This window comes from Macaca fascicularis, chromosome X, assembly GCF_037993035.2.
Source record: "Macaca fascicularis isolate 582-1 chromosome X, T2T-MFA8v1.1".
NCBI lineage: Eukaryota > Metazoa > Chordata > Mammalia > Primates > Cercopithecidae > Macaca > Macaca fascicularis.
This window is the reverse complement of record NC_088395.1, coordinates 156902458-156921879: the sequence shown is the minus strand read 5'-3', so window position 1 is coordinate 156921879 and position 19422 is coordinate 156902458. Positions and strand designations below refer to the sequence as shown.

Genomic DNA, 19422 nt, shown 5'->3' with positions numbered 1-19422 from the left:
TGCTGAGGTTTAGCAACCAAGTGAAGTCCAGAGGTCCAGGGTGTGATGGGGAGCTATCATCCTGTGCCAAGCCATTGTCCTTACAGGTTTGGAAAACAACCACAGCTCCCCAACTGGCCTCCTACAAACAAGTCTTCACACAACAGAGCGAACTTCTAAAAATGTCATTTTGGCCAAATGCACTTACGCAACTCCAGAGTTGACCCCTTTTAGTGTAAGTTTGCCACACTGGCATGCCTTCCTTAACTACCCAGCATGAAGTGGGTTTTCACTCTGGAGTAATGACGTGGAGAAGAGTTCTTTCATCGAAGCAGTAGTGAACAATTTAAATGCTTGAAACAGTAAAACAGACAATGGTTATTGGCTGTTGTGGTCAGTAGACTAATGCTGCCTCCCTGCTCAGAGGTCTACATCCTAATCTCTGGGACCTGTGATATGTGACGTTACATGGCAAAAGGGGCTTTCAAATAGGGCTAAGTTATGGATCTTAAGATGGGAAATTGTCCTGGATTATCCAAGTGGGCCCAATGCGATCACAGGGGGCCTGATATGTCAAAGAGGGAGGCAGATGTGATGGTAGAAGCAGGGTTTGGAGTGATGTGCTTTGAAAATGGAGAAAGAGCTGTGAGCTAAGTAAGGAATGCAGGTGACCTCCAGAAGCTGGCAAAGGCAAGGAAATGGATTGGAAGCTTCAGAAGGAACACAGCCTGCTGATGCCCTGGTTTTAGCCCAAGGCCACCCATTTTAGACTTCTGATCTCTGGAACTGCATGGTAATAAAATTGTCCTGTTTTGAGCCACTATGTGGGAATTTGTTATAGCATCAACAGAAAATACAGCTGTCTCATCATAGCACTTTACTTTTAGAGCACCTTAGGGGCAGGCATGTGTGGTGGAATCAGACCTGTCCAGTTGCATGCCCCCGTGCTGCTGCATCTCTCTGAGCCTCAGCTCCTCATTGGTGAAAGAGGCTGCTCATCAGCACCATGCCAGCTCACAAAGCACTAAAGTGTTGATGCCATGCGTCTGACATGGCAGCTGCTCCTTGCTAGGTCTTCAATAAGTGGATGTTGTCCTATATTATCTAATCCAATCCCTTCCTTCTACAGAATGGGAAAATGGAGGAAGAAGATGGGAGCAACTTGCCCAAGTTCGAAGACACAGAACCAAGTGAAGAATCCAGATATCTTGACTTGGAGGGGAGGGCTCTCACATTTGGTTAGAAAATACTCATGGTAGGCCAGGTGCGATGGCTCACACCTGTAATCCTAGCACTTTGGGAGGCCGAGGCAGGCGGATTACCTGAGGTCAGGAGTTCAAGACCAGCCTGACCAACATGGTGAAACCCTGTCTCTACTAAAAATACAAAAAATTAGTTGGGTGCAGTGGCACATGCCTGTAATACTACCTTCTTGGGAGACTGAGGCAGGAGAATCGCTTGAACCCGGGAGGCGGAGGTTGTGGTGAGCCGAGATCGCGTCACTGCACTCCAGCCTGGGTGACAGAGCAAGACTTTGTCTCAAAAAAAAAAAAAAAAGAAAAAAGAAAAGAAAAAAAATACTCCTGGTTAGAGAGTTTCTTCAGTCCTGGATTGGCTGTGATACGAGAAACACGTCACTTCTTAGGCAGCATCTGTACAGTGTTGTTGCACCTGGGGCTTGACCCATCAGTGGCCTGGGCAAGTAGTTGAGTTGCAACTAGCATATTTAATGAGATAAAATGGAATAGGAAATATTAGTCCTTCACACAAATAAGATTATCCTTTGTTGCAACATTTGTTTCCATGGAGTATCACTTTGTTGTAATGTGTTTCTATCACTTTGTTGCAACATTTATATCTGTGAAAATCACTTTGTTGCAACATGAGTAGCCCTCTGGTGTAATATTTGTTTCTATGTGCACGTCTGCTGGTGCCTACATGTTCCAGGTAGGGATGGAAAATTTAGGATCCCTGTCAGGGGCGTGTATGTGTTCTGTGAAACTGGGGGATAAACGTGGTCTACTAAGTTGCTGGGCTCTTCGTGGTGAGCATGGCCACTGCTGAGCTGGCCTTAATGGTGAGGTGCCTGCTGCCAAACCTGGCTTGGTTCATGTCTTAAGGGACACATGTGGGCTGGAATGTGGCTTAGAAAGTAGGCAAGCTAGATTCCACATTAGGACACACAGGAGACTTTCTTTGGGCTCCTCCTGCTTCCCTCTCCAACCTGATCAGGCATGTTCAACAATCTAGACTTGCAGGATATTTGTCATTTCTAGTTTTTTGTTTTGTTTTGTTGTTTTAATTGGCTTGTTGTAGCCTCAGAACATCTATATGCTTGGCATACCTTCCCCACTGGGCTTGTAAACAGGCACAAGTACAGAGTGGAAAAGGGGAAAGGTCAGCTGAATAGCTGTAATTTTATTTTGCATAGTATTAAATGCTTATTTAATTTATATTCTGTAGAAATGGCTTAGGGATTTAGTTGGCCAAATCAAGCGGATGTGGGCCTAGTAATGTTCCTTGAAGTTGTCATATATCCTATCTCCCATTTCTACAGATGCAGGAATCAGTGGGTTCTTACTCACTTGGAAGATTTGTGGTGTGGGATGAGCCAGACTGATTGCCTGCTTCAATGACAAGCTGGCTTCAGAAGGTTATGGAGCAGGAGGTACTGATATCCAAGGTCTAGCTCATTCTGTGTTTTGTTTTGTATAGTTTCAATTTGAGACAGAGTCTACCTCTGTCTCCCAGGCTGGAGCGCAGTGGTACAGTCATGGCTCACTGCAGCCTCAACCTCCTGGGCTCAAGCAATCCTCCCACCTCAGCCTCCCGAGTAGCTGGGACTACAGGTGTATGCCACCACACCTGGCTAATGTTAAAAAACTTTTTGTAGAGATGGAGTCTCACCCTATCACCCTGGCTGGCTCAAGCAATCTTCCTGCCTCAGCCTCCCAAGTAACTGGGACTACAGGCGTGTACTACCACACCCAGCTAATTTTTTTTTTTTTAATTTTTAGATGGACAAGGTCTCACCATGTTGCTCAGGCTGGTCTCAAACTCCTGGGGCTCAAGCAATCATCCTGCCTTGGCCTCCTAATGTGCCAAGATTACAGTCATGAGCCACCCTGCCTGGCCTCATTCTGTTTTTGACGCTGCTTACCAGATTGCTTAGTCAGTGTTTACAAAGCACCACAGAAGTGCCAATGGCTGTTGGGGCTTCATCGCCTAACTGTGTACACAGGTGTTGAATTTGAGTGTGATTGTTGATAGAGGCCACAGTCTGCCATTAGGTATATTTGGGAAGGGAATTTGAGCAAGCTGTTTCCTGGTGGTATGACGCACATGGACAAGTTCATGGAGAAAAGTTGCACAAGTCAAAGGGAGGAAGTGGTTGAAGTGGAGTTTGTGGCAGGGAGACAAGATCTCCTGGTGCGGGTAGCCAGTGACCCTTAGCACAGGATTCACATGTCTAAAGGACCATACGACAACAGGGGACGAACTAATTCTTTGTAGTGCCAGGGTAATCCACTGGCCAGTTTTGGGGTCAACACAAAAACTTTCCAAAAACGTGACTCTTCGAATGAATGCATGCACTTCCAAAGCACATGGCTGGGCCCCCAGCCCAGTGAATTCTGACAGGGAGGAGGTTTCTGAGGTTGGTCAGCTCATCCTCCCTGGCTGAGAACTGCTATTATACACTGGAGATTACTTTGCTGCATTTTAGGGATGGTCTATTAGATGATATTTCAGATTCTGTCCAAAGTTAACATGCCTTGCGATAATTGGCTTTGTCTTTCTGAACTTTGATTTTTAAAAAGCATCACTTGCTGTTTTTTTTTTTAATTAATTGTGGAAAAAGAACCCACATAATACTCACCATCTTAGATGATTTCTAAGTATATAGTTAGTAGTGTTAAGGATATTCACATTGTTGTACAACCAATCTCCATGACTTTTTTATCTTGCAAAACTGAACCTCTAATCATTAAGCAATTTCCCATCTCCCACTCTCCCCAGCCCCTGGCAATCATCATTCTACCATCTATCTCTGTGAATTTGACTACTCTAGGGACCTCATAAAATGGGAATATAGTATTTGCCTTCTTGTGATTGACTTATTACACTTAGCATAATGTTTTCAAGGTTCATCCATATTGTTAACCACTTGCTGTTATTTTATTTCTTCTTTTCTGCATTTTCTAAGATTTTCACAGTGGACACACATTATTTGAAAACAATATAATTTATGTAATACTGTGGGGGGGGGGGCCTGCAGGCCATAGTTAGGCATATGGAGCTTATATTCAGTGTAGTGAGGAGGTCTTCGGGAGTTTTGAGCAGGGAAGTGAGGTGCCTTGAAGTTTGTTTAAAAAGGAAAAAGGAGGACTCCCTGCCTGCTGTGTGGAGAATGGATTGGATGAAGCATAGACCTGGAAGGAGCAGGAGGATGGTGTTTGTGGTTGTCCAGGGGGAAAGATGATCGCTGCCTGGCTTGGTAGTGGCAGTGGAAAAGTGGTGGGCTTTGTGCATGTGGTGGAGGTGGAATTGACAGTTCTTGGTGACAGGGTGGCTGTGGAGAATGAAGGAGAAGATGTCAAGACAGTGTACAACTTTGTGGCTTGGACAACGCAGTGGGTGGCTGTGCCATTCAGTGAAACTGCATGAGTTCAGGGAACTCAGGAAAAGGGTCTAGGTTGGAGAGGCAGGCCTTGGCATTTGGTTTCGTGGATTCTGAGTGGGAGCTGGCTGTGAGACATTGAGGAGTGATTCGAGAGGGAGCAAGCAGGTACAGCAAGGATAGATAGTCATTTTATGAGTTTGGTTATGAAGGGGTGGGAGAGAAAGCAGTATCAATATGGGGATATACAGTCAAAAGAGGGTTTTCTAGTTAAAATGGGAGAGATTTGAGCATGTTTAAAAATAGATGGAATGATACTTCCCAAATTGAACTACAGATTCAACACAATCCCTATCAGAATCCCAGCTGTCTTTTTGCAGAAATTGACAAGCTGATCCTAAAATTCATACAGAAATTTAAGGGACCCAAAATAGCCAAACAAGCTTGAAAAACAAGCACAAAGTTGGTAGACTCACACTTCCCAATTTCAAAACTTGCTACAACACAACAGTAGTTAAGACTGGGTATTGCTAGCACAAGGATAGCTGGACGAGGATTACTAGCACAAGGGAAGACAGAGTACAATTCAGGACATGCTTTCTTGGAGGTGCTATGGAAATCTCTCCTGGATAGCAGGACCTGCAGGATTGGAATTGAGGACAAAGGCCTGGGTTGGGGATACATGGGAGGAGGTGCCTCGTGCTCAGTGCCTTTCTCCCTCTGCATTGGCCTGGCCAGATGGCAAGACTGAAAATCTTGATGATTTCTGAGATCCTGTTCCACTCTGCCTGGCTCTGATTTGGAAATGTTCATCCATGTAACACCAACTAGACATAGATTCTTACCTGACTTAAGAAAGTACACAGGATCCATTGGTGTTTATGCTGCCTTCAGGGGAAGGCAATACCATATGCATTTGTTATTAATCAACAGACTGATTTGGGGTGGCCTTGTCCAAATCACTTACATTCTTGTGCCTCAGTTTCCCAAACTTATGTCACATCAGTAGAATCTAAAGGCTCATCAAACACTGGGTGAGTTTAGAGTGTGGCTTTGTTCTCTCTTCATCCATTAAGCTTTTGAACATTTTAATGAGTCTCTTATAAGCCATTTACTCATGCATATTTATTGAAGACCTTCTACTTACTAGTAGATTCTACTTAATACCAAATTTAATGATAATATTAGTTAACATTTGAGGAATTCCTACGTCACATATTGTGCTAAATGCTTTATATATAATGATTATTTAATCCTAACATTGACTCAATAGGGTCTATTGTTATCTCCATTTTATAGCTGAGGAAACTGAAGTATAGCGCTGTCAAGTCCCTTGCACAAGGTGTTTCTCCTGCTAAGTGGCAGAGCATCCTGCCTGTTTGGCTCCAAAGCTGGTCACCAGTGCTGATATCCTCATATGTTGCCCTAGAACAGCCTTTGACCAGAGTTTGGAAACCTTGGCCCCAATTCTGTGTATGATACCAGCATTGTCACCTTTTGCAAAGCATGTAGTATCTTTTATTTTTATTTTTAAATTATTTTTATTATTTGTTATTTTTTGAGATAGTCTCGCACTGTTGCCTAGGCTGGAGTGCAGTGGCACAATCTTGGCTCACTGCAACCCCTGCCTTCCGGGTTCAAGCGATTCTCCTGCCTTAGCCTCCCAAGTAGCTGGGATTACAGGCACGTGCCACCATGCCTGGCTTTTTTTTTGTATTTTTAGTAGAGACAGGGTTTCACCATGTTGCCCAGGCTGGTCTAGAACTCCTGAGCTCAGGTAATCTGCCCGCCTCAGTCTCCCAAAGTGCTAGGATTGCAGGCATGAGCCACCACACCCAGTTAACAAAGCACTTAGTATCTTGCACTGCTTCACAGACACTGTGGCCCTGAGAGCAATGTGCCACTTGTCATAGGGCTATCATGGGACCCTAAGCCTCATGACACATCATGACAGCACCTTATTTGTCTTTGCTAGTTTTATTTCTATCATGCCATCCACCTTATACCATGGGAGGAGGAGTAATCAGGTATGACACTTTCATTTTACGTATGGGGAACAGGTCACTCCTATGGGATCAAGTGATTGCTCTAGGACCCCCAGTCCGTGAGTGGCAGTCTGGGACAAGACCTTGCATCTTCTGGCTTTGGGGCAATTTCTGTGTCTGCTACCTAATGATTAACCACTGTGGCTCTTGGGCTGATCTCTGATCTCTGACATCTGATCTCTGAGGTCCGAGGGCACTCCCTCACAGAGTGGAATGCCAGGGACAGTATATGGAGACACACTACACCATTTTTTAAAAATTGAGGCATCATTCACAAAACATAAAATTCAGCATTTTAAAGCCTACGACTCTGTGTTTAATATACTCATTATGTTGTGCAACTATCACCACTATCTAGTTCTAGAAAACATTTCACAACCCGAAAAAGAAACCCCATGCCCTTCAGCCTCTAGCAGTCAGTCTTCATTCCCTTCACTCCCTAGCCCCTGGCGCCCACTCCATTTTTCTTTTGCTAAGTAGTTCCCTAGCTCTCAGCTCTGACTTCTTGGAAAAGGTTATCCTTGCAGGCATCTGAAGCACATTTGGGATTTCCTTGTGAACAACCGTTGTAGACATTTACGTTTCTGTGTGAAAAGGAAGATTGAAATTGGCCTTAACGATTACAAACTCACCAACAAAGTGACTTATACAATTTATTAAAAAAAAAAAAAAAATCCCTCCCCTGCATTTAAATTAAACAACCTTCTACATACGGACGCTTAGATACTTCCTGGGAATATGTAAAAGCACTTTAGGACTTTTACCCGTGGCGCTTGCATCTCAGTGTCCCCTTATTTACCATGTTTTCCTTCCCATAGTGGGTAACTAGAGGAGGCGTGCCCTGTCAGTGCCGGGGTCAGAGTTCTTATGGCCACTGCAGGTGGATTGGTGGCAGTGGCTGTTGTGGACTGAAATGCTTCATGTCATTATTGTCCTCTCTGGGAGTGATTTAAATTTATTCATGAAATTATTTGGAGCTCAGGTGGCAATAGCTAAATCCATTTAGCAATCAGAATAAGAGGAAAGCCATTTTCACGTTCACTTGCAATGCTGCAGTGCTTAGCAAGCCCAGAGGATATTAATTACTCAGCATGCTTTGAGGTGTGAAAGCATAAATTCATCAAGACAAATGTGTTCAAATCTAGACTGAGGTAACAAGAGTTAAAGTGGTGCAAACATTCAGGGAAACTGGGGACTAACAACTAGCATTTTTGGTTTGGCCCCACCCTCTCCAGCACAAGGTGGGAGAGGGACACCTACTTGTTTGTGTTAAGGGAGAGAAGTTGTTTTCACCAAAGAGACATTTGTAAAATTGGCCATACATACCAGTGAGTTTGTCGCATAGATTTTCCACAAGCAGTGTCCAGGAATGTTTCCATGGTAGACAGGGAGGTGTGAAGTTGTTTTTCTGACCTGCCAGAGGGCAGGGGAGAGGCAAGACTTGACAAGCAGCTGCATCAGGTGAGGTCTTTATCATATGATGGTGAAACATTCTTATTAAATGGCTCGTTTCAAGTTGAATCAAGCTGTGCTCCCCACCCATCCATTAGCAGACTCAATCTACTGGGACTGATTTGAGTGTTATTCCTTGAACCCAAGTGATCTAGAGGCTTGTGCCACTGTCACATTTGCTGGGTCATGATTCAGTCCCTCAGGTCCAACTTTGATTCTGGTCCATCTTATAGTGGGCCTTGTTTGCATTTGTTAATTGATCTCACCATTGATCAAGTTGGTTTCCTTTTTGATAAATAGCTCTGTTCTCTTGAAGTTGTGGTGTAGATGCAGGCACTAGCCCAGATGACAGGCAGGTGAGTGGCGTCCTGGCTTTCTTGGACAAAGGTAGGGATAGTGTGAGTACTTAGACTCCATTAAGGCAGAGAAATGGAAAATCCTGAGATGATGCATCTATGATTTACCAGACTAAGATGTCCCTGGTATGCTTTCTTACTCATCCACAGAAAAGGGTCAGGATTTTATTATTTATTTTATTATTATTATTATTATTATTATTATTATTTTGAGACAGAGTCTCGCTGCATTGCCCAGGCTGGAGTGCAGTGGCATGATCTTGGCTCACTGCAACCTCTGCCTCCTGGGTTCAAGCGATTCTCCTGCCTCAGCCTCCCAAGTAGCTGGGATTACGGGTGTATTTTTAGTAGAGATGGGGTTTCACTCTGTTGGCCAGGCTGGTCTTGAACTCCTGACCTTGTGATCCGCCTGCCTCGGCCTCCCAAAGTGTTGGGATTACAGGCGTGAGCCACCGTGTCCAGCCCAGAAAAGGGTCAGGATTTTAAAATTAAAAAACCGATGCAGTTTAGGTGAGTATTCATTCACTTAGGATTTATACTGGCCCATCTTCCCCCCAAATTGTAAACTGCTTACCTGTACAAAGGAAAAAGGTAGAATAGAAACCATCCTTAGAGAGCAGGGGAGATAGATGTAACTGGCCACTTGAGAGGTGCCAGTCTCCCTGCTGGAGTCCCTACTTTGCGTCTGAAATCTTTGGCAGCCTGGGGTCCCAGTTGCCTCTACAGTTATTAATCCAGCAGCAGGCAGCAGACACATTCCTCTGCAGAAATGCTTGCTCTTGGCATGAAATCCAAATGGATTTTGTCACAAAGTAATATCAGGCAGTGTCTACTGGTGACAGAGTTTTGATAATCAAAATGGACACACCTTTAGGAAATGCTTTCTTGCTGCCGGGTCTGTGTGTGGTGTTGGCATGGAGATTACCAAGTGCCAGTCCCTGCTTCAGGCAGCTCACTGTCTAGAGCAGCACTGTCCTATGGAACTTTCTGTGATGATGGAAATGTTCTTTATCTGCACTGTCAAACACAGTAGTTACCAGCTGCATATGGCTATGAAGCGTTGAAATGTGGTTAGTGCAATAAAGGAGCAGAATTTTTAAAAATTATCGAATGCTAATTTTAATTTAAAAGGCCACATGTGGCTAGTGGCTACCATGTTAAGTGGGGCGAGTCTATAGAGAGGACACACAAAAACACTTAACTGGAATGGCTGTACTTTCAGGATGAACTCAGTGGAGTGGATAGCAACAACAGAGGAGGGAATGATTAATCAAATCCAAATGAAAGGCTCCTTAAGGGGCCCATCAGATGGTCTCTCTCAAGGATCAGACGTTTCAATCAGGTATTGGTAGGTGCTGGATCACAGCCAATTCAGGGTGGCATTCTCTAACAAGGGCAGCTGTGCCTTGTTTCACAGCCTTTATTGAAGTGCACCCTTAGCCTTAGCTTTAGATGCCAGTCCTGTTGGGTCAAATTGCAACTTGAGGTCAAGCTTGTGTTCCTTCCCAAAGGGACAAAATCTACTCCAAGACAGACTTTGGCTGTTGGAGTGTCTGTGGGTAGAAACAGCACTTTTCTTATGAAATTAATCTTCTCATGGACATGCACAAGTCCGTGGGCAACATTTCCAAAGGACGTTTTCAGACAAGTATTACCAGCTCATTACGTGCTTTTTACATTAAAAGGAATTCTTGGTGGCCCTCTGCAGTGGAAGTAATTTTCTGCTGAATACTTGAATACTGGCTGCCCAGATACAGGGATTGGGGGTTGTGAATTGAGCCTGTGGTGAATCAGCTGTTTCTAATGCGTGTTGGTGCCAGAGGGTTAGTCTGTGTCACTAACACAGAGGATTGTGGTCTGCCTGCATCCAAAACTGAGTTTAGTTAATAGATTGCAGAGAAGGGGTATAGAACATGACACTGTTTTGCACCTTTTGAGGTGCATTATGTCTCCTGAGAATATTTCTTCTGAACTTGATTTTAGCAGCTGTGCTTGCTTGTGGGCTTAGAAGACATCTTAATAGCTCAGGATCTAGATTGAAATTGGTTTTATCCACAGATAGTTTGAGTCTGTTGAATCCAAGGTCAACAAGGGATGCGTACATAGCACAACACTGTGTGATGTTCCTCTTAGCATATTTACCTGATGACCTGTAGCAGGATGTATCAGCAAGCGGTAGGGGGAATGGCTGAGGCTAAAAACGTCTTATTATTGTGTAAGATGTAATTTCAGGGAACCTATTTTTGCAATTCTTGGGTGAGGAAGCAGAGATAGAGATTTGAAGGAAGACCCAGTGAGATGGTAGGTTTATGGCTTTGGAGGGATTGATGCAGAACTTTTAGGAGAAATACACGTACATGGATCGAAAACAAAAAGGCAGAGAAGAGTTTAAATTAATTGTAAAATGCTCCCTCTCCCTTCCCCTGACCATTACTCTCATTCCCTAAACATAACTACTGTTACCAGTTTCCGTGTGTAAACTTCCAGAAGATGTTTGTGGATATAGATATGGATACACACACACAAATGGAAAAATTCTTCTCTGCACTTTGCTTTATTTATTAGTGTATTGTGGAGATCTCTCGCATGTCACTATTATAGGCTTATCCCATTCTTTTTAACAGCTACACAATCATTAATTGTATGGAAGAACCGTATTTCATTTCACCATTCATCTTTGCTGAACACTTGGGCTGTTTCCATTTCTTTTTCCTGTTATAAGCATCCTTGTCCATACTTCTTTGGGTACATGTTTCTAGTATTTTTCTGTAACAGGTACCTAGAAATGGAACTGCTGGGTTGAAGTATTTGCATATTTTAATTTTTTAATGTTGAAATAATTATAAACTTTCAGAAAATCGGCAAGTACAGTGCAAGGAACTTTTTTTTTTCCCACCAAGCCACTTGAGAGTAAATTGGTTACCTAATACCTTATCACCCCCACCCCCAGTATATTAGAGTGCATTTCCTACAAATAAGGACATCTTCTTACATATGTACAATGCAGCCATTGAATCAGGACACTAACCTTGATACATTATTACCACTTCATCCTCAGACCCCATCCAAGTTTTAACAATTGTCCCTATAATGTCTATTATTAATACAAAGAGTTCTTGACTGGGTGCGGTGGCTCATACCTGTAATCCCAGCACTTTGGGAGGCTGAGGCAGGCAGATTGCTTGAGCTCAGAAGTTTGAGACCAGCCTGGGCAACATAGTGAGACCCCATCTCTACAAAAAATACAAAAAAGTTAGGCATGGTGGCATGTGCCTGTGTTCCTAGCTACTTGGGAGGCTGAGGTGAGAAGATCGCTTGAACCCAGGAGGTTGAGGCTGCAGGAGCCATGATTGCACCACTGCAATCCAACCTGCGTGACAGAGCCAGACCCTGTCTCAAAATAAAAAAAGAGTTTATATATGTTGTTCACCTAAATTTTCTAGATTTATCACATTTTCTGTATGGGTATGTGTTCTCCCCACCCCACGTCCGTGTGTGTGTGAGTGTATGAATTTCCTGAACCATTTCAGAATCAGTTGCAAACATTAGATCCCTTTCCATCTTTCCTTCTTTCCTTCTTTCTTTTCTTTTCTTTTCTTTTTTTGTTTTGTTTTTGAGGTAGGGTCTCCCTCTGGCACCCAGGATAGAGTGCAATGGCATTGTCAAGGCTCAGTGCAGCCTCAACCTCCCAGGCTCAAGTGATTCCCCAACCTCAGCCTCCAGAGTAGCTGGGAGTACAAGCATGTGCCTCCATGCCCAGCTAATTTTTTTTTTTTTTTTGAGACGGGGTCTTGCTCTGTTGCCCAGGCTGGAGTGCAGTAGTATGATCATAGCTCACTGAAGCTTTGACCTCCTGGGCTCAAGTGATCTTCCCATCTTAGCCTCCAGAGTAGTTGGGACTACAGGCATGCACCACCACACCCAGCTAGTTTTTTTGATTCTTAGTAGAGATGAGGTCTCACTATGTGGCCTTGGCTGGTCTTGAACTCCTGGGCTCAAGGAGTCCTTCCACCTCAGCCTCTCAAAGTGCTGGGGTTATAAGCATGAGCTACCATACCTGGTAGCTAATTTTTAAATTTTGTTGTTGTTGTTGTTGTTGTTCAGACGGAGTCTCACTATGTTACCCTGGCTGGTCTTGAACTCCTGGGCTCAAGCAGTCCTCCTGCTTCAGCCTCCCAAAGTGCTGGGATTACAGGCATGAGCTACTGCACCAAGCCTATACCTGTTACCTCTTGATACTTCAGTATGCAATTTCTAAAAACAAGGATACCCTCCTCCTGACTACAGTATTTCCATCGAGACCAGAAATTGACAGTGATCGGTATTATCATCTATCTGGTCTACAGACCTAATTTAACTTTGCTGATTGTCCCAATAATGGCCTTTATAAGTTCAGGATCCAATCCAAGATCACCTGTTGGATTTAGCTGTTATAATTTCCCTAATCTCAAGGATTGCAAGCTCTCACTACTTTCTTGTTCAGTGCTGATTTTGCCTCATGTGTTTTGTTCATTTTATGATTTACAGTGGAAAGGCGGGTCTGATCCCAGTTATTCCCTCATAGCAAGAAGCAAAAGTCTCCCTTAGAATTTTGGAAGCTAGGTTTTTAAGTGCCATAACTTTTATTTACTGGTATATTATATGCTTTATTTCCATAAAATATTGCTCTTTTCCTGCTTTGAGCTTTGGGTCTTGAATTTTATTTTATATTAATATCATGTCTGTTTCCTTCCTGTTAGTGTTTGCCTGGTATATATTTCTTCATTCTCTACATTTTTTTTTTTTGCCATTTTGTTTTAAATGTATATTTTATCAGTAGCCTATAGTTAGATATCTTTTAATCTCATTTGTCTTTTAATGGGAGTTTTAGCCTATTTACACCCCCCCTTTTTGTTTTTTTACTGATATGATTATACATATTCCTATGTTAAAGTTCATGTTTTCCGCTGGGCATGGTGGCTCACGCCTGTAGTCCCAACACTTTGGAAGGCCAAGGCGGGAGGATTGCTTGAGACTAGGAGTTGGAGACCACCAGCCTGGGCAACATAGTGAGACTCCATCTCTACAAAAAAGAAACCCAAAAAGTTTGTTTTCTATTTAACATAGTCCTTGCTTCTTCTTCTTCTTTTTTTTTTATTTTTACCTCTGGTGACTTTTGGGTTGACTTGAGTTTTGGTTGTTCCTGTTGTCCTTTTATTTTTTTCCCCTTAAATGGTTTCGAGGTTGTGTATGCTATATCTCTTCATTTAGCAGTTGCCCCTAATTGTTTTTGCTATAGGAAATTGATTTTTTAAAGTTTTATTTTGGAACAGTTAGGTATACAGAAAAATTGCAAAGCTAGGACAGAGTTCCCATATGCTTCATATCCAGTTTTCCCTATTAACATTTTATATTAGTAGGATGCATTTGTCACAGTTAATGAACCAGTATAGATGTACTGTTATTAACTAAAGTCTATACTTTATTCAGATTTCCTCAGTTTCTGTCTAAAGTCCTCTTCTGTTCCAGAATCCAATCCAGGATCTAATCTAATCCCATGACTGTTAGTCATTACGTCTTCTTAAGCTTCTCAGGCTATGCCAGTTTCTCAAACTCTGTTTGGTTTTAATGACCTTGATGATCTTGAAGATTGGTCAGGTATTTTGTACAGCACCCCCTAGTCAGGATTTATCTGATGTTTTTCTCATGATTAGACTGGAGTTATGGGGTTTTGAAAGAAAGACCACATAGGCAAAGTGCCATGCGCATCACATCCTGTCACATTATATCAAGGGAACATACTGTCAACAGGACTCATCATTGTACATGTTGACCTTGGTCACCTGGCTTAGGTAGTGTTTGTCAGGTTTCTCCTCTGTAAAGAGTAAAGCTTTTTTATCCCCCCTTTATCATACTGTAATCTTTGGAAGGAAGTTACTATGTGTGGCCAATACTCCAGGAGAGACAGATATCTACAGAAATGAATTTGAATTATTCTGTATGAGAGATTTGTCTATTCTCTCTCTTTTGTTTATTTATGTAATCACTTATTCATTCAGCATGGACTCGTGTATACTTATTTTATACTTTGGGTTATAACCGAATACTATTTTATTTTGTTCTTCAAATTGTTCCAGCTATATCCGTCCTGAAAAAAGTCTTTAAAAATTTGTTCTAGCCATAGCCATCGGGAGCTCTTTCAGTTGATTCCTGTGCCCCTTTGACAGATACCAATTGATGTGATTTTAAAATACTTGCAGGCCGGGTGCGGTGGCTCACGCCTGTAATCCCAGCACTTTGGAAGGCTGAGGTGGGTGGATCACTAGAGGTCAGGAGTTTGAGACCAGCCTGGCCAACATGGTGAAACCCTGTCTCTACTAAAAATACAAAAATTAGCCACGCATGGTGTTGGGCACCTGTAATCCCAGCTACTCGGGAGGCCGAGAGAGGAGAATTGCTTGAATCTGGGAGGCGGAGGTTGCAGTGAACCAAGATTGTGCCATGGCACTCCAGCCTGGGCGACAAGAACAAAACTCCCTCTCAAGAAACAAAACAAAACAAACAAACAAACAAAAAAACTTCCTTACTTCCTGGCACCTCAAGATGCTTCAAAACTCAAGCTCATCTTATATATTTTCTGTCACAGTCAAATCAGTCAAGGAGCCCTGGTTCCCTTTATTGGAGAGTAGGATTAGAGACGAAGACCTGGGTGCTAGATGTGCTCATTGCTACAGGGTGGTGTTGCTTCCAGCCCCTCTCAGTTGACAGAGCAAGGGAATATATGTCTTTATACTAACCCATATATATACTCATGTCTATAAATATTTCTGTATATAGCTATCTGTATATAGTCATGTGCCACGTGGTGATATTTTGGTTGACAGACCACATATACGATGTTGGTCTCATAAGATTATAATACTTTATTTTTACTGTGCCTTTTCTGTGTTTAGATACACAAATACCATGGTGTTACAGTTGCCTACAGTATTCAGTACAGTCACATGCTATACAGGTTTCTAGGCTAGGAGAAATAGGCTCTACCATACAGCCTAGGTTTGTAGTAGGCTACACCATCTAGATTTGTGTAAGGACACCCTATGATGTTTGCACAACAAAATGGTAGAAGTCTAACAAACACATCTCAGAACATATCCCCATTGCTAAGCAACGTATGACTATATGTTAATATTAAGCTAGGCCGGGGATGGTGGCTCACACCTGTAATCCCAGCACTTTGGGAGGCTGAGGCAGGCAGATCACCTGAGGTTAGGAGTTCGAGACCAGCCTGACCAACATGGAGAAACCCCGTCTCTACCAAAAATACAAAATTAGCTGGGTGTGGTGGCGGGCGCCTGTAATCCCACCTACTTGAGAGGCTGAGGCAGGAGAATCACTTGAATCTGGTGAGCTGAGATTGCACTATTGCACTCCAGCCTGGGCAACAAGAGCGAAACTCCATCTCAGAAAAAAAAAAAAAAAATTAAGCTAAATACGATTTCGTGCTTAGCTTAAAGTCTCCTACTCTAATCCATTTTTATATGGGTCATTTTAGCCTGCCTCTGTTATCTGTAACCTCTCTCTCATAGTGAGAAACCTGGCTCCCACCATCCCCTATCCATTTACTTATTTGGTCAATTCCAGTATGCATGCATAATGGTTTGCTTGAGAACTAATAAGCTATACACCCTTATGACAAACTACGTGCGCATCTAGAGGGAACATTAGCTATCAAGTTCAGTAGGACACTGGGTTGGGCAGATGGGTCCACTTGTGAGGACAAATTCTGTTGTGAAAACGTTTTCCCCAGAGCTTTTTCAGTTATGTGTGATTAGTCAGAGCCTCTAGTCTAGGTGGGGTGCTGGTGATCGGAGAGAAGGTACCCTGGATTGACAAAATATAGAGTAGCCTTTGTGAGACCTGGGGTGGGGTGGGAGAACTTGGCCCCTCATCAGTGGAGCTGTGGGCTCCAATGACCCCTCTTACTTCTCTATGGAGAAGGTTTTCTGTGAGATAGTACTTCATGTTCCAAACACCTGAGCCTTCAACATTCTAGTGGACTGAAGCTTGGGGTTTTGTTTTGTTTTTATTTTTTTATTTTTATTTTTGATAGGGATAGATAGGTTGAGGAAGGCTATCAGCTCAGTATATCTTTGGGTGGCTTTGACAGATTTCCCTTTTGTGGAGTTACATTCATGACACTGTCTAAAGGACCATGAACATTTCAGGAGAGAATTTCAGTATTATTTTGTTTCATACAAAGACAAATTTTTAAATCTTTGTTTTGTTATCATTTTTTTTTTTTTTTACAGACAGGGCCTCACTCTGTCGCCCATGCTAGAGAGCAATACACAGTCATAACTCACTATAACCTCAAACTTCTAGCCTCCAGTGATCCTCCTTCCTCAGCCTTCCAAGTAATTGGGACTACAGGCGTGCACCACCATGCCTGGCTAATAAAAATCATTTTTAACATTTATTTTTAATTGACAAATAATCTTTGTATGTATTTATAGGATACAATGTGATGTTTTGGTCTGTGTATATATTGTAGTAAGATTCATTCAAACTAACTAACATATCCATTATCTCACAAGCTTATTTTGTTGTAGTGAGAATGGTAAAAGTCTATTAGCAATTAAAAAGTATATAATACATTATTATTAATTGTGGTCACTATGCAGTGCAGTAGGTTGCTAAAACTTAATTCCTCTTGTCTAACTGAAGCTTTGTATTCTTTAATCAACACTTTCCCTTTCCCCATACCTCTCCCTCCCCTCAGCCTCTGGTTAGCTACCTTTCTACTGTTTCTGTGAGATCAACTTTTTTAGATTCCACATCTAAGTGAGATCATACAATATTTGTATTTCTGTGCGTGGCTTATTTCACTTAGCATGATGTCCTTCAGTTCCATCCACATTGTCATGAATGACACAATTTCCTTCTTTTTAAAGGATGTATAGTACTCCGTTTATATATGTACCACATTTTCTTTATCCATTCATTTGTTGATGGGCACTTAGGTTGCTTCCATACCTTCACTAGTGTAAATAAAACCAAAATGAACATGGGAGTACATATAGCTCTTCAAAATAGTGATTTCAATTCTTTTGGGTTTTTTTTTTTTTTTTTTTTTTTTTTGAGACAGAGTCTCGCTCTGTTGCCCAGGCTGGAGCACAGTGGTGCGATCTCGGCTCACTGCAAGCTCCGCCTCCCGGGTTCACGCCTTTGTCCTGCCTCAGCCTCCTGAGTAGCTGGGACTACAGGCGCCCACCACCACGCCTGGCTAATTTTTTATATTTTTAGTAGAGACGGGGTTTCACCGTGTTAGCCAGGATGGTCTCGATCTCCTGACCTCATGATCCGCCCGCCTCGGCCTCCCAAAGTGCTGGGATTACAGGCGAGAGCCACCACGCCTGGCATTCCTTTGGATATTAATGCATGCACAGAACTGGGATTGATTTCTGAATTATATGATAATTTTATTTTTTGTTTTTTTAAGGAACCTCCATACCATTCTCCGAAATGGCTATACTAATTTACTTTCCTAACAATATGTGCAAGTGTTCCCTTTCTCCATATCCTCACCAACAAATATAATTTGTCTTCTTGATAATAGCCATTCTAACAGATGTAAGATGACATCACATTTTTGTTTGTTTTTGTTTTTGTTTGGTTTTGTTTTTTGAGACGGTGTCTCACTCTGTCACCAGGCTAGAATGCAGTGGTGAGATCTCAGCTCAGTGCAACCTCTGCATCTCTGGTTCGAGAGATTCTCCTGCCTCAGCCTCCCGAGTAGCTGGGACTACAGGCGCATGTCACTGCGCCCAGCTAATTTTTGTATTTTTAGTAGAGACGGGGTTTCACCATGTTGGCCAGGATGGTCTCAATCTCTTGACCTCGTGATCTGCCTGCCTCGGCTTCCCAAAGTGCTGGGATTACAGGCATGAGCCACCACGCCCGGCCCACATTTTGGTTTTAATTTGTGTTTCCCTGATGATTACAGATATTGAGCATTTTTTCATATACCTGTTGGCCATTCATATCTCTTCTTTTGAGAAGCTCCTTTGCCCATTTTTAACTGGGTTATTTGTTTTCTTGCTATTGAGTTGAATTCCTTATATATTTTGGATATTAACCCCTTTTCAGACGTATGGTTTACAAATATTTTCTCCCAATCCATGGGTTGTCTTTTTACTCTGTTGTTTCCTTTGCTGTGCAGAAAGTTTTTAGTTTCATTCAGTCTCATTTGTCTACTTTCACTTTTGTTGTCTGTGCTTTTGGAGTCTTATCTAGGAAGTGGTTGCCCAGACTAATGTTGTGGAACTTTTTCCCTGTGTTTTTTTCTAGTAGCTTTGCAGTTTCAGGTCTTGCGTTTAAGTCTTTTATTCATTTTGAGTTAATTTTTGTATATGGTATGAGATAGGGGTCCAGTTTCATTCTTCCGCATGTAGATATCCAGTTTCCCTACATCATTTACTGAAGAGACTGTCATTGTTGGAGATCAATTAACTGTAAATATTTGATTTGATTTTGGTGCTTTCTATCCTGTTCCATTAGTTGATGTGTCTGTTTTTATGCCAGTACCATGCTGTTTTGATTACAATAGCTTTACAATATATTTTGAAATCAAGAAGTGTGATGCCTCCAGCTTTGCGCATTTTGCTCAAGATTGCTTTGGCTATTGGGGGTCATTTCTGGTTCCATACAAATTTTAGAATTGTTTTTTCCATTTCTGTGAAAAATGACATTGGAATTTTGATTAAAAATTACATGGTATCTGTAGATCACTTTGGTCAGTATAGACATTTTAACAATATTCTTCTAATACACGAACATGGAATATATTTTCATTTGTCTTTTTAATTTTTCATCATTGTTTTATAGTTTTCAAGGTACAGGTTAGGAGGTATGGGTCTTTTACCTCCTTGGTTAAGTTTACTACTCAGTAGACTGAAGTCTATTAATATTTGCTCTGTATATTTAGGTGCTT

General features: G+C 42.2%; 1 protein-coding gene across 7 annotated transcripts in view; it reads left to right on the top strand.

Moving 5' to 3' along the window:
- CD99L2 (CD99 molecule like 2) overlaps positions 1–19422 on the top strand; it is a 130334-nt gene that overhangs the window by 45876 nt on the left and 65036 nt on the right. The gene's annotated exons all lie outside the window — the stretch shown is intronic.